Source organism: Lepisma saccharinum, chromosome 1 (genome assembly GCF_977018435.1).
Source record: "Lepisma saccharinum chromosome 1, izLepSacc3.1, whole genome shotgun sequence".
In the NCBI taxonomy this organism is placed as follows: domain Eukaryota; kingdom Metazoa; phylum Arthropoda; class Insecta; order Zygentoma; family Lepismatidae; genus Lepisma; species Lepisma saccharinum.
In genome coordinates, this window is record NC_139229.1 from 86,112,415 (window position 1) to 86,139,757 (window position 27,343).

Below are 27,343 nucleotides of genomic sequence, written 5' to 3' on the forward strand. Positions count from 1 at the left end.
CCGAGTGAATATCCAGCACAACTATTTTCCATTAATACTTTTACATGTCATAGTTACTATACTGAAATGCACAGTTATTGTATTTTGTTATTAGCTTTTGCAAGTGTCTTTCAAGAAAGGACTTTAGAAGTTAGAAAAAATACTCACAAAGTTTATATTGTGTGACCTCGTCTAAAATTATAATTTCTCGAATTCTGAAAATTGTGGAACCATTTATTCTTTAAATTAAATGGTAGAATATGAAAAAAATATCCTGGCTCCTGTATTTTTCATTTATTTTTTCGATCTAATGCATATTTTACATTGATTACTCTGTTCGAAACTAACCAAGTTAAATTTATTTCTGTTTTTAACAATATATAATCCGTTGTGCAACAGCCCTGAAGGGCCTAGGCTTACCTACCGACTGCCGGTCTCCCTCCCACGCTTTCCTTCGTCACCTCTAAAGGGCCAGTTTTTCAATGTCCTGTTAATCTTTCTGTTCACTAACTGCCAGTTGTAGATAACAGCCAGTCTTAACCAGCACCGAGTTTTTCAATGTGAAAGTAACTGCCAGTTATCTAAACCATGGTTCGTTCTCCGAAACAGTGTGTTGGCAAGTCTGAAGCACGGGAATTACAGGAAATCGATCTGCGCGCCATCTGTTAGTATAGTTTCAAACCGCGTCGACTGGCACACTGCCTGGCGTTTAAATATAGAACTACAAGCACGCCGCGCTCGAAAGCACGTTATTGTATTGTGAAACGATAGGAACAAGAGCTGCGTATCAATTTTGTATGCTTACTAGGCGCGGCTCGTGCATTACTTTCCTGGGGGTTCACCGAAGTCATATGACACATATTCAGTTTCCGCAAAAAAAAAAAATCTTCGCGAAACAAAGGGATCGGGGGGGGGGGGGGTTAAAAGATTGGTACATAATTTTTTCATAGAATGAGGTTTCATAGTAGAGGTGTGCGAATAAATTTAGGACTAAAACTAAGTACAATAAATTGTGCCTCCATGAAAGAAATTTCGGGTCTCATTAAAAAATCATGGACGTCCTCAGGATTTGTTCCAGGGATGGGAAGCAAGATCATTTCTTTTCCAGGGGGGACAAACGAGGCACATTTTTCCCTGTAATAGTGTTGTTCTCTCAGAAAAACACTTCTTCAGTCCCTGCAACGCTTTTATAATACTTGTCATAAATTACTGTGACTGAAATGAAATTATATGTGTGTAATAAATAGTTTTAGGTTGACATTATATTTTCCAGGCGGGTGTGGCTCCTTTTCCCCTTCGGACGTCCATGCCTGCAATTATAAAACGACTAAACACAATGGCCCTACAATTATTAAAGGGAAATGGCAACCAATGGCATGTGCGTACTAGAAACCTGAGATCCTTTCATTGAAACATTACAGCTTTTTTTTTCTTCTTCAAATTTGGAGTTGGTCGACCAGCACACGCTTTTTTGTCTAATTTTCTTTCAACAGACGAGAAAATTTATTTCCGTTAATTGTATGCATTTTAGCGGTCATTTCTTACCTGCGCAGACGGCAACACCTACACTGCATCAAATGACGTAACATAATCCATCCTTCGGAGCATCAATACTTTGCAACAACTATGAAAGCACTTCGAAAACTTACAAACTTGAAATATTGACACCGACAGGGTTTGTCACGTCTTCCTTTCTTGTCTAAGATCGCGGCATTCTTTTACTTTCACATATCCGAAGTGTTTCCATCTTTAAGGAAAAAGTCTGAATACATGCTCGAATTATTTTAGTAATGTATGTCTTTTATTTTAATTCATCGTGTCTATTTCCAGCTTTCATTCATTTCTACTCATCCTTCTCTGCCCAATTTTGCATTTATGCCAAGAAGTTCGGCACAAAAATTATTCAACAGAGAAGATTGAATATGTAACGAACGGGCTTCAAACTTGAACCTCACAGGGCAACACTGGAAGTAAGGAACCAGCTGTGCCTCACTCGCAGAGCGCAGCGAGGACGGTGCCTTCTGGCTTCTGCTGCGGCTTCTGAGAGAGCACGAACTGCGCATGACCGTCGGGTGGAGATCGAGGTTGCTCAGTATCCTCTGCCATGTATTTTGTCCATATAGCTACCCCGAGCTTCTGCCCTGTATGGCATGAGTTCTCCTGAGGGGTTTCAGCTGAGGGTCTGCACGAGGGCGGTCTACTCGCGGTTTCTCTTTCTCAGCAAAAGAATTTGCCGTGGTACGGACACAAATACATGACTTCTTGTGCAAAAAAAAAATTAGCGAAAAATTGTCAAAAAGTAAAAACATTGTTTATTGTCCATTCTCGAGGTAAATGACATATATTACTGGGGGTTCACTGATCCTGTGCGCTATACGGCCAACTGCGCCTGATGCTTACGAAATAAATTAACGAAAGACAGCACTACAAATTTGGTTTTCTTCTAATAAAGACCAATTCCACGTGGGGGAAATTATGTTATGAGGCGCAAGCGCAGATACTTTCTTGTAGAAGAGGCGTGAAGAACTCGAAAGTCGGGACATTAATAATGCCTGTTTTTTGATATAATAATAATATTATTATTATTAATAAAATCCGTTGCGCAACAGGCCTGAAGAGCCTAGGCTTACCTACCGACTGCCGGTCTCCCTCCCACGCTTTCCTTCGTCACCTCTAAGCGTGGAGATCTGCAACCAGTATTGGAATAGTCGGGGGTCGGCCCGACGTATCCCCAGCCGTTATAGTAGGTCTCCGTGACCGGATTACGTTCACTCACTCGGAGCTCTCCAATTTCCTCTCGATGGTGGGTTGCCACCGGCCCTATACGTAGGCCGAATAAATTTCGACCAGAGCCGGATTCGAACCTACGCCGTCCCGCAGCGAACGATCTCAAGACGAGATGTAAATATTGTACATTTGACTGCATGCTTTGTACCTCTCTATGCATGTTTTTGAGCGAAAAAAACATGATGTTAATAGTAAGCATGCTTTCTAAACTTCTAAAAATATGAAGGTACGAGTAAAAATAATTTTAAAAATTACTGTAATATTTATCCGAGATCATTCAACAATAAAGCGTGAATTGAATGCAACACACGTAATAAATAATTGATAAGAAAAAAATACCCGTGACCAGGACTCGAACTCGTATTACAAAACAGAATACACACCGAAAGGTGGTGCCGCTAAACACAACACCAAATGACTGTTGTTTGCAGATTGTTACGCCTGGTACACCGGATATCCTGGCCACAAATTCTCACACAACCTTGCCATGCGAATTCTAGCAACTACGCTGCTTAATTTCCATATTTGCATGGACGTTGGTAAACTCTGCCAAACAAAATAAGTCTTTTTCTGTACGAATTTAAAAGTTTTATGAATCATATCTTGTTTAATCTGACAGTGAAGTTGCGAGTGTGGAACTTCGATAGCTGCACGAGGCATCCATGTAGCTTCGTAACTTCCAGTTAGGCTGGTAACTGGAAGAAGAAGTAGCAGTAAAGGTAATCGCCATCAAAGTTTCAGTTACGGCTAACTGTACATTGAAAAACCGAAATTTTCACTAACTTCTAGTTACGTGCTAACATGAACCTTAACTGAACATTGAAAAACCGATCCACTGATCTTTCAATATCAGGTCTGTCTGAAAACGATGCGTAGATACCTGGGAACAATTGTTTGTTCCTAATCTCATGTTGAAAACAAAATCCACACAAATATTGTCGCCTTTTCAGAAGACACTGCCTTTACACCATTGAATTCAATGTTATTCTTTTCGAAACCGGAAGTGCAGTCCCCGCCAGCACCAAGGAAGCACAGAAATGTAAACATCCAGTGAATAGCGCCCATAGCTAGCTTTACTTACTTGTGAAATGTTATTCCTTCAGTTTTCCTGTTGGTACAGCTATATGCTGAACAAGCCACCATTGCTCCATAATTCGCATTGAAAAGTACACAAAATTACATACTTTCTTATAGCGACCACGAATGTTTTGGTCTGACTTCGCTTCGTCCTGTCACGTGACCTGGCTTCAGAAAAATCGCACGGGGCTTGCTCCTCCCCCTTCTTACCTCCATGGGTTCCCTGACCTGACCGTCAACCAGTAGTACCAACTACACCGCACGCCAGCAATTCATTCACCGTATTTATTGAACAAAGGTTGTATATTTAAATATTTAGTAATTTACATGTAATGAAAATACATTTTGTATATAATACATATATACGGGCACCTTTTTATAGGTGAAAATGTAATTAATAAATAACATTTTGACGAAAGAAGTGCATGTCTGCCTGTGTGTGTTTGTGCAACTACATGGATGCCCTATCATTTAGAAACATTACACAATATTTTGAGTAATTCTTATGATAAGCACAATAATAATAAACCAGCGGGAGGGCAATTGCCGATATAGTATAATACAGTGTTGCCCTCTAAAAGAAACCCCAATTGAGTTTGAAATTATCACGTTCTTGCATTCCTATTATAATGATTAATGTAAATTACTGTGACTGAAATCAAATTATATGTGTGAAATTTTTACTTTAAGGTTGACATTCATTTTCCAGGGGGGGGGGGGTGGCCGTTCTTGCCCACTTCCTTCTGGAAGTCCATACCCCTATAGCTATACTTTCACCTAGAAATTTAAACGATATTATACTCTCAAAGAAAAATGAAGTATTTTCAAGCCTATGAAAGCTCCAAGGAACCAGGGGGGAGGGGTGTGCATTATTTTCTACGTGATTGAACTATAATACGCTTAAAATTACACTAAGGAGATTTTCGATGGGTCTGGACACACACTATATAGCCTACGCCATGTTTCGTACCCATCAATAATATAAAACCGTGAGATGGAATGAGGTTTTTCTTTTCCGATTGAATTTTCAACAAGGTTTATGCCCCCTAATCATAGGATCTGCACACACCTATGAACTTGAACAGTACCCGACTCCAACCCCCCACCTATCCCCAGACTCTACCAAGCATCGCCCCAGCTAGGAATTTCCACTTCGAGCACCGACTTCGATAATGCTTATTAGCCTCTCACGAAGTTAGAGACTTTCTGGAACAGTATAACAGTTTGGTGGGTTCCGCTTAAAATCCCTCCCCCCACTGGCAAAAGTTGTTGAAAATGAAGAAACCCACAAACGCGACGTGACTCAAGCCTTTCATTCAAAGGGTCCTGGGTTCGATATCCGGTGGAGACACACAGTGGTTGGAATCCCACTTTTAACTTCGCGGGTTCGATACCCGGTGGAGGCCGGATCGCGATGCTAACCACGTAACAGCTATTGTGGCAGAGAATGAACAGTGAAGTTCAAAGATACTTGTGCCCAAATTACCCACCACGTTTGTTACCGTCTGTTGGAAAACCTTGACAGTTATCATGTGATTGCTTCCACTCGCTGGCGGGGCTTGCTGTTCCCTTAATGAAGTCAAGAGGCGCTAACTGTACATACATATTGGGGGGGAGCAAGATTGACATTTTTTTATTCCTCTTGAGGAATTGGGGGGGGGGCATAAAGTGCCTTGCCCTACTTAAGTCAGCGCCTATAAGGTTGTAAGATTCACTGCGGAAGCGAGATACATTTCAGACGGCTCGCTTGAATAACTCGTTGATGGGTCATTCCACGTCAAATCATACAGGCCATGTCACCCACCAACTCAGATTTTGATGAAATTCGGTATACTTATAGAACTTTTGATACTGATTACAAAAATGACAACTTTTTTTAGTTTGGTCAAAGGGTTCAGAAATTATGCATTTTTAAAAATCTCCGTGTACGCCACTTAGGGCTCCACTTTGAATGACATGCATTAGGTTATAAATGATAGTGTCTTCTCTCAGGTTTGCCGTAGAAACTTCGAGTTTGTGTTTGTTTGCTCAGAATAGTGTAAGCTTTCATTTAAATAAGGTTTCAGATCAGTGTATCAATAATCATGTATTTTATGTATAGTTTCATGTATTTTTTTTAGAAAAATAAATGACTAACTTCAAGAGCGAATTTCGTGCAATGCCCCCCTCAATTTCCCCCAAATTTTATATACAGGTAGGTCAGAGTGTGTACTAATGCCTGATGGAAAAATTGGGATGGGCGGTTCAGATACAGGGTGATAAAAAAATAATTTGCATTAAAAGTTAATCTTATTAGAAATGCTTATATATTTAGCACAAAGTCTGAAGTACAATATGTTTTGAGGTATAATTTTCAAAATTTCTGTTCACTATGTGTAAAGGTAAGCATGGGCGTAACCTGGTGGGGGCAAAGGGAAGCATTTGCCCCATCCAAAATTAAGAGATTAATTAAAAATTAAAAGTTAAATATATTTTGTGAACCTCCTGGCACTTTAGGATCAAACAAAAAAAGAGTAATTATTGTGATTTTTCAAATGTATTTAGCAAATAATCTTTGACACTATTTTTATGGGATGGAAAACTTTGTGATTCTCTCAACCAAAAAATAGTTTCCAAGTTACGCCCATGAACATAGTAGCTAATAATACTTACTCTATTGTACTCTATGCATTTCCAAAATTTCATTCACTATAAATTGTGCCGTTCACATTTGCTGTTACCAACTCAAAAAAAAAATATCTGTACCTACTCTGGATACTACGTAAAAGGATTGTCTTGGAATTGCTGGCGTGGCAAGGAAGCTATGCTTTGTTGCATGCTCACTTCATCCACGATTTACTTCAATTCATATCTAATTGTATGTGAAAACGTCAGTGTTTTAGGTGAACTGTCGAGCTAGGAAAGAAGTCATTGTCGAAGGAGTTGATATTTGGATCTTGTTGAACTTGAAATGGAGGAGAAAGAAATAGGTGCAAGTGGAATCATTGACACCATATTCAAAATACCGTGGTCAGCATACAAATGATTTCTTAATTAAAATCGTTCAAGCAAAGTTGACTCTGTGTTTCATTATTTATTTGCAGTAGTAATGCAAGTATATGAAGACATATTATGTACTAGAAACGCAATTTGTAATTTTTACACAAATCAATGATCATTAACTGTAAGTTTCTTTCACAGGAACTGTAAAGTAACTCACAGTTACTTTCGAAGTACCAGTAACTGTAACAGAGTTACTTTTGAATGAGTAACTGTAACTTGGTTACTTGTAAAAAGTAACTTACCGAACACTGTAAATAGCCTGTAGCATAAGTTAAAAAAACAGTGCATACTTAATCTTCCTGGTCCTGTTGTATAGTACTTTGCAATCGCTGACACATTGTACTGCGGGTTGTCATTTCACCTTACGTGATTAATAAGAAATTTATTCCTCTAATACTATTTCTACGAAATTGGTACTTCATTGCTGCATTTGTTACTTGATACTGTAGATGTCTATATAAGTCTTCTAAGAGTTCCAACCTCCCCATCACAAGGAAGTTTTCTGTGGCATGTGTAAAAAAGAAGTTCCATTTCGAAAACCTTCAATCAGCACAAATGTGTATTATTTATTCTTACTTCATATTACGTATTCCCGTGAAGAGTAACAAAAAAAAAATCCATATTGAGATAAAATGAACAAAAGGAATGTTCTCGAAGAAAATTTGCTAAACTTGGGAATGCTAATGATGATAATTACATTTTTTCAGTGGCGTAGCATGGACATTTCGGGTGGGAACGCCAAGTCCGAAGGAAGAGTCGGCCCTTTCTTGCTTAATAATTTACTTATGGTATTAATCGCCACAGGTATTATTTGCCTGAAGTAAGCTGGGTTTTCAATAAAACATCATCATTGCATGTTTTAGCTAGAAAATTAGATGCCTCACTATGCCACAGATGTTTTGAACTCTGGTGTTCTATACCTTTTTTTATATCTTTCTGCATGACGCAAGTCATTAAAAACCTACCTGAATCACAAGCGCCTCTGCACAACAGTAGACGTCATTGTTGTGGGCGATCCAACTACTGATTGATTTGGTTTATTTTACTTCGCTTTTCTACCACTTTTGGTTAATTGCGAATATGAATATGAGTGATGATATTGATGAAGGGACACTGACCAAGAACACCCGTGCTCACGCCGGGATTCGAACCAGGGAACTCTGTCGTCTTGGCGCACTGTGAAAAGCAGAGTGGATGATCCAAATATCGTACACTCTACTGACGTAACAGTGCCGATTAGTAATGCAGACCACTGTTTATTACATCTTGAGAATGCTGATAAACATTTTAAAATAATTTTCTCCAGAGACCATTCGATGTTAAGAGTTTTCAAATGAATGCTAAACATTTCCATTCACACAGTATTAAGTAGTTAGATAATAACGAAAAAATACAATAAAAAAATAATAGTTTTGCTGGTTAAGTGGTAGAGCAGCCACAGGCTGAATTTCTATCACGAGGGCTTCACCAACTTATTTGACAAAAACTGTGTTGATCTTTTAGTTTCTAATAAACATCGCTGTTCGTGCGATAAATTATACAATGCAGTGGCCATTAAGAAGCAGTATATTTGAGATTGGTAAAGTTACGTCAGTCAATATTGCGTATTGTAGCATCACACAGCACGAGTTGCATGAGCGCGAAGAGCGAAGAACCGGGTAGGAATTCTGCCGCTGTCGTCTGCTTCAGAAGGCAGGAAGGGTCACATGAACCAATCACGGTAGACCTCTCGTACGCTGGCGTAAGAGAGCCCATTTACGCGCGTGCTGTAGAAATGGAAGCTTTCCCTCCATAAAGGCAGCAAGGAATATAGGAGTCCTGTACGCCGAACCTGCTCGGCGTCCGGCCGGGAAAGGCATTGAAAAGAGATGCTAGAACGAGTGTCGAGAGTGGAGCGTTGCAAGCGGATCGCGAAAAATAGCCATTATAATGCCATGAAGGTCAAACATATATGAAATTAGTCACGTTTTACTTTATAATCACAGCATTTAAGCATTTTTGAAATTTTAAATTTGGGAACGCCGGGCGTACGGGCGTACTATAACGCTACGCCACTGCAATTTTTTAGAAAAATTGAAGACAGTTTACACTAACTTAGATACAGGGGAACCTCGATTTTACGTTGTTCAGGGGACCAAGCTGAAAAAACTTAAATGCGAAAAAGTGTAAAACCGAGGAAAATTTCTTAGCAATTTGCTATGTTGAGACCACCAAGATTGAATGTAAAATGCAGGAAAATGTAAAATCGAGGAACTTGAAATCGGGGTTCCACTGCAATTATTATTTGTAAATTTTAATTAATCTATAAATTTTGGATGGGGCAAATGTTTCCCATTGTCCCCGCCAGGTAATGCCTATCCTTACCTTTACACATAGTGAACAGAAATTTTGAATATTATACCTCAAAACATATTGTACTTCAGACTTTGTGCTAAATACATAAGCATTTCTAATAAGATTAACTTTTAATGCAAATTATTTTTTATCACCCTGTCTCTGAACCGCCCATCCCAATTTTTCCATCAGGCATTAGTACACACTCTGACCTACCTGTATATACAATTTGGGGGAAATTGAAGGGGCATTGCACGAAATTCGCTCTTGAAGTTAGTCATTTATTTTTCTAAAAAAATACATGAAACTATACATAAAATACATGATTATTGACACACTGATCTGAAACCTTATTTAAATGAAAGCTTACACTATCCTGAGCAAACAAAAACAAACTTGAAGTTTCTATGGCAAACCTGAGAGAATACACTATCATTTATAACGTAATGCGTGTCATTCAAAGTGGAGCCGCAAGTGGCGTACACGGAATTTTTAATAACGCGTAATTTCTGAACCTCTTGACCAAACTCAAAAAAGTTGTCATTTTTGTAATTATCATCAAAAGTTCTATAAGTATACCGAATTTCATCAAAATCGGAGATGGTGGGTGACATTTTCAGAACATTCTGGATGATTTGATATGGAATGACCCTGATATTACTTGCTTTCCCTTCTAAAGACTTGTGCAAGAACACATCATGTTGGCACACTGTACCAGGATAAATATTCTGCCCTTAACAGCACGAAAGCACCCCATAGGAATGCATAGGTAACTCAGTTGTTAGGGCGTCTGACTACCATGCGAGAGGTCCGGGTTCGATCCCCGCGGGGGAGAACCGGGATTTTTTCCACCGGTTCAAGCGGCTCCGGCGTCCACCCAGCGTCGTATAAAGTTGGTACCTGGAGGAAACTCTGGGGGCTAAAGGCGGCCAGTGGCGTGGTGCTGATCACATCACCCTCACCTTCGGCCGTGATCACCCCCTATGCGCCTTCATGGCGTGGTGCATAGCACCGGGGAGCACTTTACCTTTTTATTTTTTTTATGAATGCATAGGATGTGAAACGAAGGTAACTGAAAATCGTGACTGTCAATGTACCCCCACTTGCACCCGATTGTACAGTGCAAGAAGCACTTCATTGCTTGTGCGATGTAACTGTCATGGCCGTCTGATTTGCGAGACACGTGAACAGTACACGTGGACCAACGATCAGATGATTTTGTGTGCCCTTTGCCACTTTCCTAGTGGGTTCAGGTTATCAGATTAAAGCTTGCAAAGATCCATTCAGTATCTTTCTTCTGCAAGAAGCTGATTTTTCCCTCATCGATTGGTTGCTTGGTTGATTTGGTGTTTTAAGTCCACTTTATGCATAGCAACGCAAATCAGGACTGGACCTCCACCGGGTATCGAACCCGGGACCCCTTACAAGGTGCCGACGCTACCACTGCGCCATCGGGGAGACCCTTTTCCCTCATCGAGCTGGGAGGGAAGTTATCCCGATATTCGGGGGATTCTGGACTTGTGTATGGTCGGGAAACTTTGAGTTAAATGGTACACGTGATGCGACGCTTCTGCCACTTCTGTTTTTCCCGAGGCTATGAGTTTTGAATACTTGGGTAACGCCGGCTTTAGACGAAAGCATTTCATTTAACGTTTTTCCTAGCATAAATGCTATGTAAATGCTTGCAAAAATCTTATAGCAGATAGTACTTACATTTCATGTAACTTTTCGGCTATTGACGGCTTTTAACCACACCTCGAAAACGACTCGTTTGCACACCCATGTTTACTGAGACTTTTTTGCTTCTATTATCGTGTACTTTCAACTGTGTCAGTTTGCGCTGTTACTTATGATACACCCTGTAAGTCGAGTAGAATACTTACACACTAATATTAATCAATATTTCGGACAAATTTTAATTATTTCAATTTTCAGGTATCGGTATCAGCATTGGTATCGGTATCGGTTCAGCCCTAGAAATTACTTATTCGTTATTATCTTCCAGGTGTAACACCCAAGTGATAGATGGCTAGTTTCACTGATTTCTGTTCATCAAACGTATGCAGTCGTGGATGCGTGATGGCGTGTGCACAGATCGAACCTCCAACAAAACATCCGTCTAATTACAGGTAAGAAATTATGTTTTCCTTATTGTGTACAAATTAGAATGAAAATGAAAAGCACACCATGATTCTAACGATATGAATTAATGCTGATACTAAATTGGTCATCGAACTCAAGACATCTTACCAACATTTCCTGAATATCAGCATGGCGGTATTGTATACTTTTCTAGACAGGCACGTATCTAGAAATATATTTCGGTGGGCGACTGTCTCTATATTAATAATAATATAATTATATCAAAATAATATTAATTAAATATGTAAATTAATTAATATTGTATCATTATATGAATATGTAAAATACGGTATTAGAATAAAGATATAACAGCACGTATTCATTATCTAGCTTACGTGTAGTTAAGATCGCCATGTATAAAACAACTGCCATGCCAAGAAAATTAATGTCAAATAGATAAAGAATTGAATATTTATTGAATAGCAAAATAGGAGATAGATCTAATTGACGATGTGCATAAATCTTTGGTAATGTCCATCAAAGCCGTATGATCCCAATTCTTTGACTTCCAATAAGTTCGGTGAAAATAAATAACCATCGATTATATAACAAATTCTAAAACAATTATATTTTCATTATTTAATTTTAGTCCTTGGTAAGTCTTTCGAGATGGGGGTCAGAACCCCCTGGACCCCGTAAATACGTCCTTGTTTCTAGACTATTCTACTAGATGATATATTTAAACCTTTCCTTACAAATAGAAGCCCTAAATCAATTAACTTTCAATATAAAAGAACAATTACTAATGCAATAACGTTTAGTCATTATAACAAAATATGATGTGTCATGTGCTAACAGAAAGAAACCTCTTATCATACGTATATAAAAAGCTCATGTTTGATTTGTGCCATGCAGCTACTTTGTGATGTATTTTTATCAGACATTATAGTTTCCCTTTTTTTGCTCCGTTGATAAATTAGTTCTCGCGAAATGCGCAAGATGTCAGCCGTGTGTTTTGCCGAAGTTCTTTGACCGCGTGTTAAATATAGCCAACGGGTGGATGGAAACTTCCAGAACTGTGTTCATTTCGTTGTGTCCTAATTCTTTCAGTGAAGGAGCGTCTTTTATCATTATTCAAATACCCACATCTCGGCAACGACAGCAGACAGAAAGATGAAATCTTATGGGTTCCTTGAAGGGCAGTTTACATTAGAATTTATCTGCAATGATGGCTATATTTGTAAGGAAATAATCGCACATTAAACACATTCCAGCCACTTCGGTGGCCGAGTTTGTGAAGTCGGAACTAGATTTGATCTCTGCGTGTGTTTTTACTCTTCATCATTTTCAGATTGATTTTTTGATTTAGTTTATTTTACTTCGCTTTTCTGCCACTTTTGGTTAGATGAGGATGGATGGTATGTGATGAAATTGATGAAGCGAAACTCGCAAAAAACAACAACTCCCAGCTCGGGATTGAAATCCAGAACCCCTAGCGGCGTACATTTTCAGTTGATCATCATTGGTCAAGGACGTATTTAGGGGGGTCCGACCCCCCCCGAAAGACTTACTAATTACAAAAATTAAATAATAGAATAATAAAATAACTAAAATTTAATAATGAAAATATACTTGTTCTTTAATCGAGGCTTACTTATTCCGCCAAACTTATTGGAAGGCAAGGATTCTATTGTAATCATACTACTTTGAATGACAGTGGCAATGTAGATTTCTCCAAGATTTATTACTACTTACAACTTAACATTCATAAAATATCACCAGGAACTTTTCGTCAACTGGATCTAACAACCCTTTTTTTAATATATAGGGTAAAGGTGGGACAGATGGCGCACATTTTCAGTCAACGCAAAAAAGCTGTTTTTTATTTTTTTTATTTATTTTCAATGTACTTTATATCATTTTTCAGTTCTTGAGGAACAATAAATATGCACGATGGCTAAGTTCTGTATCACCATGTAGCAACAATATGCGCGCAAAAAAATAATAGCATTTAGCCATCTGTCCCACCTGGTTGGGACAGATGACGCAGTGGGAATGCGATTTGAATACAACAGTTTAGCGCCTTACATCTTCTTCCGTGATTCCGTTTTTTCACTCAGGATAAACTGGACGAGTCTCTTGGAACCGGCTTACGTATTAGATGCATTGTATCCTGTTTGCTGTGGACATTAACTCTTGGTACAGTTGTAGGCACTCTTTTATTTTCATTGTCGGTAATAGATTCGTTGCGGTCACAGAAACATAAGCGAAGATGAGTTCGTTACCGGGTGGAGGCACAAGTGGTTCGGATCCCACTTTTAAACTGTAGGTCCAGTCCCGATTAGCCTTCCTGTGCAAAACGTGGATCTAAAACCGAAGGTGAACATAAGCCGGTAACCTTATATCCGGCAATTCCACAAGTCGTTGGAAAGAAGTCGCCTTCACAGGTAGACTCTGGTTTGTGGAATTGTCGACTCGCTTCCCGCACTTTCATCTTTTCGTTAATCATACGCTGTGCAGCTTTCTGATGTCTTCCTCCACCCAAATGCTCGTTCCGTTGACCTTTGGTGCGTTCTCGGCACATTTCTGTAAAAAAGTGGAAAGAGTAAAGGCTGAGGTAATGCAACGAGTAGAACATTTGGTTTATGAGTGATAAAACAAAAGTATCAGACTCCGTAGTAGATTACTGATATTGTAAACTTTCATGTAAATATAGAAAACGCCGCCATCTTACCCCACAACGTCGAGATAAATGATTGCGCAAAACCTCACCAGATGGCAACACTAACTTGAATATACAAAAGAATTATGAAAGTGCAATAGACAAGCTTCCCGAAAATGCGTTTGAAAATTTCTCAGTTGCTTCCTATGTGAGATCTATGATGCTTACAAAATAGTGCTAATACATTTATTTCACTTACCAGATATGTCCTTATGGCGTAAAAGCCTTTTAATTTCTCTGCTATCTGATGTATCGGGAACACAACCCTTATTCGTTCGTCCTGTTGTCTCTTCTTCAAAAGTGGCGCCGAGGCCTGCTCTGTCTGCGCCATCTGTCCGCCCTTTACCCTATTTAATAAATATTCAATTCTTTATCTATTTGACATTAATTTCCTAGCAGTTTTTTTGCACGTACAAATTTTGCCGACCTTAACTACACGTGAGCTAGATAATGAATACGTGCTGTTACATCACTATTCTTATACCGTCCTTTTACCTATTCATATAATAAAAATATAATATTAATTAATTTAATATAATAATTATTTTTGTTTAAATATTATTATTATTATTTTGAGACACTTGGTTCGGACCCCCCCCCCCCGAAACATATTTCTGGATACGTGTCTCTCATTGGTCTACAAAATCAGTTTGTTTTAAGTCCATTTGATGCTCAGCTGTGCTAATCAGGCCTGAACCTGGGTCCTGAAGCACTGTGGAACGTGCCTCCACACGGGATCGAACCCAGACCCCTTGAGTACGAAGCAATAGTGTTAGGAAAGGGCCTGCTATTTTTCTTCATTGTCGCGGGGTGACCTTTCCGGAAGGCACCCAAATACCAACCTTGCTTCCATTTTGCCGACTAGCAAGACTCTGGCGTCTGGACTTACAACCAATATAATCGTCGGTAGGACTTGCGTGCTTGTTCTTGTGTGTTTCTGCTCCTTTCATCTTATCACCATTCATCGCTAATCTTCGCGATTAACCAAAAGTGAGAGTAAAGCGAAGTATAATAAACAAATCAATTTATCATAGCTGCGATTAACCTAAGGAGGTGTAAAAGCGACGTCAAATAAGGAAATGCAACACCAAATGCTATTTTGAAGACCACATATTATCTGGAATTGAATCTACTAAGTTATACATACAATTTTCTAAACCTTTTCAAACATGCTTATGCAATTCTGACCTGGGTTAATAACAAAATTATTACTATGCCAGAGTTACGAGTTTTTAAGTGCACTTTATGCACAGAAAGGCTAATCGGGACTGGTAAAGTTTAATAAAGTTTAAAGTGGATCCGAACAACTATGCATCTCCATGGTATCGAACTCGCAATTGCGGCGCCAGGGGGGCGCGAGGGGGTGCTTGCGCACCCCTTAATTTTCTTCCGCACCCCCTTCAGCACCCTCTATCCAAAACCTATATTCTACCGAAAATATTACCTCTTACGGTGTCGTCATTTCGTTGTCATATTGAGTGCCGAATGTTTGGTACTGAAGTGAGGCTTCTGTTATTACTTAACAACAGGCAAGCATTGATCCTACACTCAAAGACGTTACGCATTTATTTTCCAGTACTATCGGTAGTCTATAAAAATCAGGGGCAGCGGCCCTTGTCTTTAGTTCTTCAGAATTGTTGTTAAGAATTGTTACTTCTTGTGCTTCAAGTTGTCTGTTTGTGTTTTTCGAGAAAAGTATATAGCTCAGTCTCAGTTGTTATATGTTTTCCTTTGCCCTGTTGATACACGGTTGTGTTGTCCGCCTACTTGATCGTCCTCTTTTCCTCAAGTCGCATTGGAACAAAAATTTCAGTTTCTTTCAAGTATCATCAGGTCCTTCTCTGGAAATTATTTAACGTGAGTTGTATCGTGACGGTAGTTTCCTTGTTACTTCGTTCTATTTGAGTTATTAAAAGAGGAGAGCAAAATTTCGCGAAGAAATGTTATAGTTCGTTGTTGTGGACATTGCGGCTCAAGGGATTTTAACTAAGAAGTTGCTGTGCACTTAGCGTTTTGTCCTGACAGTATTATGTGAAACGAACGCATATGAAAAGAGGGGGTAACAAAGCAACGGAACATTTTCATAAAAGTGAAGCAGTCCAAAAAAAAGTGAATTGATAATCACATGGAAGTGACTACATAATTTCGTATTTATTGTGTAATTTTCTTTTTCAAATTGCAGAACTTTAGGTTCGCTTTCTTTTACCCAACCCACAATATTTGACATTTGATTATTTAATGAATTGTGTACCTCAATTGGTTGTAGATCCCGGGTTCGATACCCGGTGGGCAGGAATATGGTAACTTCAAACTGAAGGATTTTTTTTTTTAGAGAGAGTGAGCAACACTTTAGGTGGACAATAATACACTCTCCGTGGAAAAATGCCTTGCCTTGCTTTCCTCTCCATGGAAAAAAATTCTTCAGTCGTCCATATATGTCATTTGCCTCCCTTGAACAAGCTGTTCTTTTCAAATTTCCAAACGTCGTTGTTGTGCTACAATCAGGCAAAAATGAAGCAAGTCAGTAGTATTCTTGAATTTCATTGGCATATTATTATAGACACCTACTAAAAGTTGATTGATATTTGATTTAGGGACTAAAACATGCATGCATATTTCAGGTTTTCTTTATTTTCAACGTCGCACCCCCTAAAATTCATTCTGCACCCCCTCAGCACCCCTAGATGATTAATCCTGGCGCAGCCGCTGCGAACGCGGGATCCCTTGACTAAAGGGGACTACGTTAGCAATGCGCCATGTGGATGTCCCCACCCCCTAACCCCACAAAGATGATATTTTATTAATTAAATCCACCATCTATAACGCACTCACCAACGTCGATGATTGGACATCACGTGCCATTTTGAAACTTTAAAGAATTAGCCTAACCTTTCGCAAGGAAGTGGCGTGACGTGGCACGAGAGGCATAAGTAGCGTGCCAGGTGACGTGGCACGTGCAACGCGACGCTTAACTGGATTTTGACGCTTTTTCTAATCACGCCGTGGCGCACTTAACTTTGCAATTTTTGGCCACAAACAAGTAAGTTTTTATTGTCCAAGGTAAGATAATCTCTGTTTTACAAATGACGTTCAAGATTACGTCATAGCATTGGAAGGATTAAGAGGCAAATAGTAATCCGCTTATGTTATTGGGACAGTAACGTCTTGTTGACATCAGATACAATACGATTTCGTTAAAGGACAAAATTTTATCCTATTGCTTCGTTGGATGTGCTAGCTAGAAGATTTCTTAGCAGTGGTATACACGTGCTTTCGCGATTAGCCAAACGTGGCAGAAAGTAAAATTAAATCAAAATACACGTCTATTTGATACTACACAGAAGCTTTCAAAAGTACTTATGCTTCCCACTTTACACCATAAATAGGGACCTGGTAGGCATAAAATACACACATTTACACACACACATACACAAACACACACAAATATATATGTATATATACATAAATGTTACGAAATTTCTGCACGAAACAAAATGAAACTTTCTAAAGAACTTAGACACCTAGCATTTTCAATACCAGACACACATAATTACATTAAAAAAATGACCGTTTTTACACAGGTATCAAGTTTTACAATTTTTTACCAAATAGTTATAAAAAAAATCAGATATACACGGTATTTAATAGCAAAGTGAATTTATTGCTGATGGAAAAATGTTTTATAAAATTGAATAATTTTATGTAGAAAACGAATCATGTATACATTATATTGTGTTTTATATATTACTATTGCACTATAGAATAAGTATAAAGACTTATATTGGTCTTATATCATTAGGTACACTCTAAACATATCATAAATTAATGTACAGGGTACATACAGGAATGTCCCCCGAGCATTTAAAGACGCAAAATAATAGGCTTGTTTTTAAATACTTGAAGTGTTACTGTTAAAGAACACGTTTATTATAAGTATGTGTTTATTTAATACCTACATAATGACATCAAAATAGCGGTAATCTCTTAACTTCAATTGTTATATGATTTTGCAATACACTGTTAAAGTCATGAAGTACTAACTTCAATTAATTCTAGGCTGTTTGGGAGATGGCACTTAAGTCAAAAAATGCAATTTTACAGAAGACATTTATGCTTATTTTTTAATAGATGATTGTATATGTTGGATGAACACTGTTTAGAATCTTTACATGTCCAATATAAAATTATACTTATAATATTCTCTTTAATTGATTCAGTCATGGACGTCCGCAGGATTTTTTCCAGGGAAGGGCAAGGAAGAATTTTTTTTTTCAGAGGGGGCAATCAAGGCACATTTTCCACAATAATAGTGTTGTTCCGTCAAAAAAAAAACATTGCTTAAATTTGAATTTATCATGTTCGTGCAATAATTAATACTTATTATTTTGGCTGAAATGAAATTACATGTATGTGTGTGTGAAATATATAATTTTTGGTTGACTTTCATTTTCCATGGGGGGAATGGCTCCCCCTTGCCCCCCTTTCAGACGCCCATGGATTCAGTGTGACTTAGATGAAAACAACAGAAAATCGCAGTTTGTGACTTGTGTTCCTTTTCCCTAACACCCTAAAATTCTTGTCTACACAAATCCAACTCTTTTTAAAACAAGCCACGCTCACGTAATCAGAAATAAGGTTTTGGCGCTACTTAAGGGCGTCATCAAGCCCTTAAGTCGCACCTGTACATGGCCAGAGTACAGAACAGGCTAGACAGCTGGCCTTCAATATTCTGCCGAGTCCGTTGTGGATAGGATTGTCATGTATTGTTAAGTTATCGAATATTGGCGAATCATACTTCACCTGGTTGCCAGCCGACTCTAGATTCTGTAGATATGGAGGGTACGAAGATTCATTGGAATAAGCAGACACCGTGTTACGTATGCAAACATCTGCAATGGTGCGCGTGATAACTGTAATGGAATGTGTAGGTAGAGTGGCTAATGCACGTTGCTAGACCTTGTCTCGTATGACTCGTGAAGCTGATTGAAATGAGTTTTTCTCCTTAGCACGAGGGGGCTTTATGTAACGTGATAAGATACCTACCAATGGTCAGGTAACTCAAGCACTGACCATATCGAGTCACGTGCCCGGAACAGCCATGCTGCACAAGAGTGACAAGGCAACGATATCTTAACTTCATAAAGGATCAGGGAGAGTTGGGACATTATATCAGAAGGAAATGTTGCGTGTTTGTTTCGTAAGATCTCTTCCTACGCTTCCTGATGCTTGCTGTGTCCTATGATGGGAGAATTCATCAGCTAATCATTCCCAAGGAAATCATCACGGTCAAAAACACTGGCGTACGGAGAGAAAATAAAAAATTTCAATAATGAACTCTGAGAAATACCAAAGTGGTAATGCGAAACTACCTTACAATGACCCCGACTACCATTTCTGTCTTTGAACAACTTTTAAAACGAAGCTTAAAAATTTATATTTACATTATTGCAACAATAACAATGAGAGAGAGAGAGAGAGAGAGAGAGCTAACTAACTAACTAACTAACTAACTAACACACTACCCTTGTTCAACCCGAAGGTTTATGGCTGCAGCAACCCAAGCTTTCCATCTGTCCCCATCCTGTGCAAGATCAATCCATTTTTTTTCATCCTTACCGATTTCCTTTAGGTCCATCTCAACGTTATCCCTCCATCTTGGTCTTGGCCTTCCTACAGGTCTCTTACCATCAGGTTTCCCAACAAGAATCCTGCAAACTCTTCTTTCCTCCTCCATTCGTGCCACATGGCCTGCCCACCTAAGTCTTCTTGATTTAATCATTCTAATAATATCTGGAGATGAATACAAATTATGTAGTTCGAAATTATGTAACCTTCTCCACTCACCTGTCTGCTCATCCCTTTTAGGTCCAAATATTTTTCTAAGGATTGTATCTTCAAATAATGAAGAGAGAGAGAGAGATAAAAGATATGAAACAAGGAAATAGTTTTGCTCGAATGATTTTAATTCAAAATATCGTTTGTACGGTACTTCGCATGTGGTGGCATAAAACCCACTTGCAGCTGTTTTTTTCTTTTTCATTCCAAGCTTAAGATTAACTTTCTGAACAATGACTTCTTTCTAGCCCGACTGCCACCCGTTCTAAATGAATACAACAATCCATCCAAACACTGAAGTCATGGCGCGCAATTAGAAATTACAACTTGCAATAACGTGCGGATATTCTAAATTTAACATACAATGAAGCCCAGCTTCCTTGCCTTAGTCGATTCTACAAAAATAACCTTTCTCCTTAGCATCCGGAGAAGACACGTAGTTGGCAATTGAATTAACAAATTTGGCTGTTTTTTCCAAATTTTCAAGTTAATAAATTAAGTGTTGTAAAGCAACTGTAAACGCAACTGATGATATCGTTACTTTCATTGCAAAAAAAAATAACTTTTCGTTACAGTTACAACTAGTGCTCAGCCGATACTGATGCCGATGTATCGGTATCGGAAAGTATCGGTTGAAATTTATTTACCGATACCAGCCGAAACTTTCCGGCATTTTGGTCTTTCACAGGGCCCACAAAAATGCTGCACGACACCTTTGCAGTCTAATGTTCCTGGAAAGTATTCAAAATTCGAAGTTTCTTTTTATTTTGCACCAATTTTGAGGTAAAAACTTAATTTTGTGATTGCGTAACATGTATTTTACAATTTTTATTCTTGAATATTTTTAATCTAAATTCTTGGTAAATGTATGCATACATTGGAGTAGAATTCTAACAAACTAATATTGATCAATAGCTTGAACAGCTTTAAATTACAATTTTCAACTATCAGTATCGGTGAGAGTATCGGCATCGGTTCAAAGTTGTATCGACTCAGTCCTAGTTACAACTCATTATTTTTAAAAGTAGCTTGTTACAGTTAAAATACCTAAAAGAAGTATGTGTTACTTGTAACTCTGTTACAACTCGTTACTTCGAAACACTGAATTTATACTGGAGTAACATCAAGCGCCGATTTTCAGTTTCAATACACGGTGTCTACCAAAATTCATGACTTTTCTTGACCTTTTTCTTCCTTTTCTTAACATTTATTTAATCCGACTCTACTTAGGTATAGTTGGAAATAAGAAAATATATATATATATTTTTATTCAATGAGAAACTGAAGCTGTACTTTAACAAATGATTTAATTATTAATGTATTTAAAAATTAATACTTCAGACTTCATCCTGGATGGGGAATAGCCATATTATTTTATTTAATACTTTTACAAAACTTCACGCATACAAGAATGTAATTCTTAAGAAACAAAATGAACAAATCTTAACGACAACTCAATACAATTTTTTATTTCAAATTATTCAATTTTATTAAATCCAGGAAATTTACTATATTGTAAAAAAAAGCAAAAATTCTTGACTACAAGCATAATTTCTTGACTTTTTCATGACTTTCTTGACATTGTTGACCGGTAACAGCTCCTGAGGTATCAGCAACTGAGAGAGATGACTGTATGAGATCTTACATAAGAATACTTTTCAAACTCTATAAATAACATAGACTTTACTTTAAGGAAATATTACTAAATCAATTTCGTACATAATGACATATGTCAAATCTGTATTCACCTCCACGGCATATTCTGGAGGGGTGGGGAATCTTCGCAAGTTGAAGATAACTAACTCATGGCGGGGTCAAGGAAAGGACGCGAATATTACGGCTAATGACGCAAACACGATAAAACTCTATTTACATTGAAGCTTAATGAAAAAAGCAATCGTGACACGGCGAACTTCACTTAACAAATGAGTGAGGGGAAGGCTGACAAGGAAAAGAAGTGCATTGTTACATGCATGCACTTCCTGTTTTTTTACTTTCAGCCTTTATTTGCAGTTTCGATACGAAACAAATAGAAGCATGATTGAAACGGTCCATTCCTTAGTCATTAGGTTTAACCAACTTTACTATTCCCTCGTACGGTCAAAACTAGAATATGCATCGGTAATCTGGAATAATCCAAATCAGTCAAACAATCAATGATCAACCAGCAAGAATGTCTAGACTAGAACGTATTCAGTCAAAGTTCCTTAGATACCTGTGGAGAATATCCAACAACGACAATCTAGTTTCAGAGAACAACTTTAGCAAACTAGCGCTCCGGCGACAAGTAAATGACCTGCTCTTTTTGTATAAAGTAATAAACGGTATAATAGACGATTCTAACTTGTTATCAGCACTATCATTCAATGTCCCCTTTTTCAAAACGCGTCCCAAGCACAAAATCTTCCATTACCAGAGAGCGAAGACGTCAATTCTTTCTACCTCTCCGGTGTGAGGAGCGTGCAACTCTTTCAACACAATTTCAAGTGTAAGTAACACAATCGATATTTTTGCAATGAGTTTATACAATTTTAAAGATACTATTCCTGGAACACTGAAGTTAATCTATTGTAATAATGTTATGTACTTAGAGCACTCTAATTGGGCTCGGCCTGTTGGGCTCTATCAATAAAATAAATAAATAAATAAGCCAGTTGCGAATATGGAAAATGGAGTTCCTCCTTTACCCATACGAGTTCTCGCTCGTATTCCGGTAGATAGTGAGGGTAACGCATAGTAACACATTAGAGAAACATTTCGAATCTCTGAATTAAAGTGTGCCAAGTAATTTCGGAGAGGAACATCGGGCCTTCCCGATGACGCAGTGGTAGCTTCTTCGCCTTGTAATCAAGGAGTTCCGGGTTCGATACCAGTGGAGGCACATAGTGGTTCGGATCTCACTTTAAACTGTAGGTCCAGTCCCGATTAGCCTTACTGTGCATAAAGTGGACTTATAAACACCAAATCAATCAATCAATCAAAGAGAAACTTCGCTCCCTTGTATCGAATGTTTTAAGAGAAGCTTTAGTATAAATAGTGAACACGTGCACGGCGCGTGCGCATACACACACAGAGCATGGTCTGCGAGATTTTAAAATCGGGAAACCTGGCAGGACCTTATTTCTAGGACCGTTTTTATTTTTCGCTCTACATAGTTTTCTGGCTATCTATGGATCCCACTACCCACGTTCATAATGAGGTAGGCTTACACACTTCTAGTAGATCTTACACACTTTTGCATTTGTGTTGCCCCTGGAATGCTTAATGAGAACTGATTCACACACCGCTGATGAAAATTTCCTACTATTTGGGGATCTTTCAAGAATTAACTCAAAATTACACCAGGGCATTATTTCTTAATTTCTCCTAGATTTTGCATGATTTTTTTCTTCCGAGTACCCAAGGAAAGTTCCCCAGAGCCGGCGTAGAGGTGGGTATTCTAACACAGTTCCCCGAAATGACCAATCTGTCAATACACACTCCCTATATCCGACACAAATTGTGTTGAGAAGGGTAGTTTAATCATGTTACAGTGGCTTAATTACTCCTAGACAAACGAGTTAATATTAATATAAATTAACGATAGGGTATTTCCATCATAATATATTTTCGTATTTATTATACTCTTGCCATATTTTCAAGTCTCTTGACGCTATAGTATAGAAAACCGCAATGCGAATCAGATTGCAGGCAGCCAAGGGTTGCCGTATCACGTAAGCGATTGACGTCAAATGCCGCGACAGAAAAACATGAACTGTTCACTTAACGTGATAATCCTAGACATGGAGTTTGCACTCCGGTTTGCAGTAACCGACCTATCACGTGCTTCCCTTACGTTGAGCTATTTATTGCTTTTTATTAATACCTATGTTTGTTAAACAGTATGTGTGGATGGAATAAACCCCAGTTCGAGTTTTTCAATTATTTTTTTTAAACTGACTAGGGATAGACTCTCACTGACGTTCAAAATGAGGTCAATTATTGATTGATTTAGTATATTTTACTTCGCTTCTGCCATTTTTGGCTAATCAAAGATGAAGATGAGTGATGATATGATGAAATTGATGAAGGGACACTCACAAGAAACAACCGTGCCAAGGCTGGGATTCGAACCCTAGACCCCTGCTATATTAGCGTGAGACCAATGAAAACCGAGTATAACTATGTGTATCCAATGAGGGTACACTGAGTAGTATCAAGGAAGGTATTGTGACTGACGTTCCCCTTAAGACTATCGTCAGGACAAAATTAACTTTCTTAGGGCCTTATTGGCACTAATATATACACACACACATACACACACACACACACACACACACATATATATATATATATATATATATATATATATATATATATATATTGGCACATATCATCACTAATCCTATCTACGCGATTAGCCAAATGTGGCTAGGGAGATAATTTATCCAAATCTTTGAGCAAAGTGTAAAGATAAAGTCTGGATTAGAATGGCCAAACTTTAATTGTTGAAAATTTAACATCTGATCCAGCTCATCGATGTCACATGTCAAAAACTAATAAGATGCTACTTATTGGAAACTCTCTTCCATGGGCATGACATGGCTTAAAAGGCAATGTGAAATGGTGATTTTTTTGTATTTCTCTTACGTTACGTCCTTTTTTCCCGTTTATTTAGATTAATTTCGAGTAAGAAGATGAATTATAATAAGTGGAAATTCAAGAACACGTGCAGGTCCATTCTGAAAACTGAACTCGGAACTTTCATTTTCAACATCGTGAGTGACCAGTTAATACATTCTTCCACTGCGGCGGCTGATATATAGAAGGGTGAAAAGGATAGGATGAGCAGGAAAGGATGTCTTACAGAGCAGCCTGTAAGTTTAATTAAGGAAAAGATAAACTCAATATCTTGGACTGCATTATGAGTCATGAAGAACATAAAGCTCCAAATCAAAAAGAGCAATATTCACAAATTAATTATGCCTTATTTTATTTTTCTAATGTTACGGCCATTTACACCTTTAGAGATATATAGTACAATTCTGGAATAGATAAAAAATCTGTGGCTCATCCCATTGTTTTACACTCATTTTAAATAGTTTTTACTTCTTCACAATTTTCCGAGAGCTCAGATCGAGTAAGATAACCAGTACAACATAGGTTCACGGTGGTTTGATTTATACATACATACATACATACATATATATATATATATATATATATATATAAATAATTTAATGGGGAGTAGCTACTAAAATCGAGATTGTTTAGGCAGGATCCTCCTTCTGACAAACTATTTGAAGGGAGCTCGGATCAAAACATTTACGGGGATAATCTACTACCCCTTCCAAAAATTTACAGGCACAGTGTAACTCTGTAGTCTGTACCTGTTCTTGCGTAACTGAATGCTGTCGCACGTAACTTGAGTTAATAGTTAAGACACAGCTGCTGATGTAATGGGGATGCCTTTGCGCAGATATTCATATCGGTTGACCTCGTCACAATAACACAAAATATATTTTGCAGAAGTGAAACGAGAATTCTAAAATATGTTTATTCAACTTGTTCGCAGAAAACGGGCTATGATTGGAAACTGTGGCCAAAGGACGTTGGTTTCCCCACATCATTACGCGTGCATCGCTTTGCGTCATTGTTTTTATCACAATTCGTTTCGGTTTATAAATATACGAGCGAGTCAACCGCAGCTACATTACCTTGAACTATCCCATCTAGATGACCTCTGTGCTCATCTCTTTTCGACATATTTATGTATCATGGGGAAGCATTATTTCTCATTGTTTCTCCTGGAAAGATTTCTTTCCTGTGCATAATGTTCTCCCACCTCACCGAAGTAACAGCACTACCACTTGGAAAATGTTCTGATCACTTAACTCAGTACTGAATTGTTGAGCGGTTCTGGAGTAAAAGTTGATAACCGAGAAGCATGAAACCGAGAAAAACGGAAGCAAAAGTTCGTCCATTGCATTGTGGCTTATGGGCTACCCAGATGTTCTTCCTGTGGGTTTTTGCCAATTACCGGTAGTGAATGGACCTTGTTCACTAATGTTTCATTGATTTGGTGTTTTAAGTCCACTTTATGCACAGTAAGGCTAATTGGGACTGGACCTACGTTTAAAGTGCGATCTGAACAACTATGTGCCTCCACCGTTTATCGAATCCGGGAGCCCTTGATTACAAGGCGAAGACGCTACCACTGCGCCGTCGGGGAGGCTCTTTGTTCACTAATGTGTAAGCAACAGGAGACTAGGTTATCAAGGTTTACTCCCGAGCTGTTCAGTTAATAGAGGGTAATTAGTTCAGTGGCATGTAATGACTCGCCGAGATTTTTTTTATAGTTCTCATAGGCATTCAATATGTCCACCTATTATCATACCTTACACTGGCGTGCGCAGAGGGTGAGCTGATAATTCATTAAGCCGACCTCAGTGGCAGAGTGGTGAGCGCACACGACTCCCGGCATAGGTGTTCTTTGTGAGTGTACCTCCATCAACTTCATCGTATCATCCATCACTCATCCTCATCTTAGCCGTTAGCCAAAAGTGGCAGAAAACCTAATTAAAATAAATCAATCAATCATTGTCGTGATTAGCCAAAAACGATGGAAAATAACAAAAGCACAAACGCAATATGTATACCCTATATATGAAATGGGTTAAGAGTTTGAACTAATATATTTCCCGGGGGGTCTACTTTGGAAAGCTACATGTATACTATACAGACTGGGGGCTCCAAATCCGATATTGGCCAAGGCTTCCAGAATTCTCTCTGTGGCTCTGCGCATAGCTTTACTCACAATCAGTGGCGGCGATTGGGGGGTGAGGGGGGCAGTTGCCCCTCCAGTTTTCGCCACTTTTGCCCCCGCACTATGCTGCAAAGGGAAATATGCTGTCTTTACCCCCCACCCAGTTTTCATACCTTGCCCCTCCCGGTTTTGAACCCAATCGCCGCCACTGCTCACAATTTATAACTGAAATTATTCTTCGGAGCGGACGATGATGATAACATCGGCTTCCACATGTAGAAATCCGACACTTCCTGCCGGCACCCACGATGACAAGGTATATACAGTAATACGTTGATGTTATCTTCGCGGCACCGTCAACAGTGGACAGTGACCAATCTTTACGAAATGGATAGTGGATGAATAAATCCTCTGATTGTGTGTTGTAAGAGTGAAGCCAGATACCGTTGTTTGCCCGTACGAAAGGGAGGAAAAGTACCGTGTTAATTTCCATAAGAGAAAAAACCTTGGAAACTTTTTCCTTTCCACCGTAACCTTTCAACTGTCTGTGGAGGATTTCATGGCCCTTTGATTGCGATGGAAATATACAAGACGTGGAAGCGTGGGGGGAGGAAAAGGGCAAATTCCACATTCACATATGAGATTTGTCAGAGATGCTATGCAAAACAGATACAAAATATAAACTATTTGAACATTTCTTAGAAAACAACAGATAGGGCTAAATGTATAAAGCGCCAAGG